Here is a 2,847-nt window from a genome sequence, read left to right as displayed (position 1 = left end):
CGTCGACTTGTGTGTGCATTTTTTCATTTATGTTGTTGTTCGATAAATGTGTTTAGCTGAGAAGGTGTGTGTTGTCTGGTAAATCACATGGCGTATTAAACCCTTCCTACTGAAGTCGAAAGCTTTACAAAAGTAACAAAAACACACGGTTTAAGTTCATTTACAAAATGTCAAAAGCTCAGTGATTTTCCTATTTCCTGTGTGTGTGTGTGTGTGTGTGTGTGTGTGTGTCTGTGACTGGAAAGTACAGTATGTCTCCGTACCAACGTTAATAGAAAGGAACAATAGAAGGCTGCCTGTTGCTTTGTTACATTGTCTTCATTGAATCTCAGGACATCATAGGTTTTGGTACAATTACATCGTTTTTTAAAAAGATTTGGGCCCCCATTGCCACACTGCATCCCACCCCCATCCTTTAAGGCCCACTCTTCCTTTCTCTAACATCTCTCTCTTTCCCCTCTTGGAGTATGTGACCACCTTGGAGCCCCAGACCTTTAACCCTAATGGGATTTCTGCGAGAAAAGGGGCTCCCTCCCTCACATCAAAGCAGGCCGACTCGCTGTTCCCTGACAGGCTCCGTCACTCAGCGACCGACCCCTCCCCCCCACACACACACCTCACCTCCTGTTGTTAGTGCCAGCGCCCATCATAAAGCCTTGTGCTAATTCCTCCCGATTGACCCATGTAGAGGAGGAGGTGTCCTCCTTGCTTTCTCCTTAGTTTACTGGTCTGTTACATATAAGCATGATAATGGCAAATGGCTTACCTCGGACAAGCATGCTAACAGCTCTTTTATACAAGCTGGCTTTGGTATGATCGCCCACACATCAATGCATTTAGGTATAAGAGCATATCTCCATAAAGGAAGACAGGATAGGATGGATTTTACTATTTAGGTACAGCTTGTAGCATTTATTAAAATCCATAGTTTAAAGGTGACAGTGCTGGTAGTCAGATAAGCTATGTGCAATAAAGTAGAAGAGAAATTACACTAATGACATTTAACTAAAATATAAACCTGTTCCTTCGAGCAACTGACCAATAATCTCAACACATTTCTCCTCCCACGCTGAAACTAGTCCCTTTCATTTTGCTAGAACCTCTGAAGACTGATGGAAGTCCTCCTTGGATCACGAACATCTGTAAAAGCTTCATGGCAACCTATCCAAAGTGTGTCAAAATATTTCACTCTGTACTTAAATGGTTGGCCGGTAACAAATGGATGATAATGCCCTCCCTAAAGCACACTCATAGCACGGTTAAAGATCTCACAGTAAGTTAACATAGTGTTGTCTAAACCTCTTTGGTGTTAACACATGTTCACTCTCTAAGCATCAAGTAATCAATCAGAATACTTTATTTAACCTTGGGGGAGATTAGCTCACAATTGCACCATATTAGAAAAAATACATTTATATAAACAAGAATTAAGTAAAACTGTTCAAGAAAAATCCTTGTAGCCACAGGGACGTCTGAGGCACAGGAACATGGCAAGACGTCCTTCAAAGCACAGGTACCCTCTGAAGACTCATGAAGGCTAATGGTGAAGACATGATGAAGACTCAGGCTCATAGTGAAGACAAGATGAAGACTCAGGCTCATAGTGAAGACAAGATGAAGACTCAGGCTCATAGTGAAGACAAGATGAAGACTCAGGCTCACAGTGAAGACATTGTGAAGCTGCAATCCTTCTCGACCTAAACAGTCCGGAAGCCATCAAAGAAAACCTTGGAAACGTTGTTGGTGGAAATGAGATGCAAGATATTGCATCCACTAACTATCACAACCCCAACACTATCTAAATCGTCACTCCTCAAAAAGGCATAGCTGAAATTAATATGACGTCCTCTACTGCACTCAAGACCTACATCTTGCAGCATCTGGAGCCCATCTGGGTTCTTGAGGACAGGGACAATGTGAGAAAGAGAAAGTCTGTACAGAGCCCTATCACAGTATGGCTTTCTGTTTCTATCAGACGAGCAAGAACTGAGAAGGACTCGTAATGGCACCCTATGATAAACAAACTAGAATATACCACACCACCACCCCTAACACACACACTCCAGACAGGCACTTCCACAGACCTCTTGAGTAAATAACCTAAATTTCCCACTTCTTGTGTCAGGAAGTGCTACTTCCGGACATCTCCAGAGAAGAAGCAGGGAGACAATCACTCCTCTGGCTTCTCTCTTCCTCACATTCCCCACATTCACAACTACCAAACTATTAACTGAAATGTTTTATGGCTATACGTATCTTAACTTGGGTTCAAATGGAGGGTATTTCCAACATAGATTCTCTCAAGGCCAGAGACACAATTAGTATTCTTTACATTACGTCAACCTAACACAGACAAAATGAGCAGTGTACTTCATGATGCATTAACAGCAGATTGTGTGATGGAATATGTATTGAAAGTCTTTGTTCATCTACTTGGTAAATATATATCAAATTTTATTTATACAGCACATTTTTAAAACGATTTTTGGTCGAGCCAAAGTGCTGCACATACAGTAAAAACACTTTGCAATAAGGACACTTTACAACCAATACAACAGCACAGTTTGTGCAGAATATCAGTATGAGAAAAACTACACCCTCTGTCCTTAGACCCTCACATTGTACAAGGAAAAACTTCCAGAGAAAAACCCACAGTTTAAAGGGGAACATGGGAGAAACCTCAGGGAGAGCAACAGACGAGGGATCCCTCTCCAAGGACGGACAGCCGTGCAATACATGCCGTGTGTAAATCGAAGAGCTAATACATTTTACAGCGTAGATAGACCGAATGTTTGGAAATTCATGTGTCTATAATAAGAAGATAGATCCACGAGGATGTCAACAGTC

This window comes from Notothenia rossii (genome assembly GCF_949606895.1).
Source record: "Notothenia rossii genome assembly, chromosome: 10".
Classification (NCBI taxonomy): domain Eukaryota; kingdom Metazoa; phylum Chordata; class Actinopteri; order Perciformes; family Nototheniidae; genus Notothenia; species Notothenia rossii.
Note: the sequence above shows the minus strand (reverse complement) of the source record.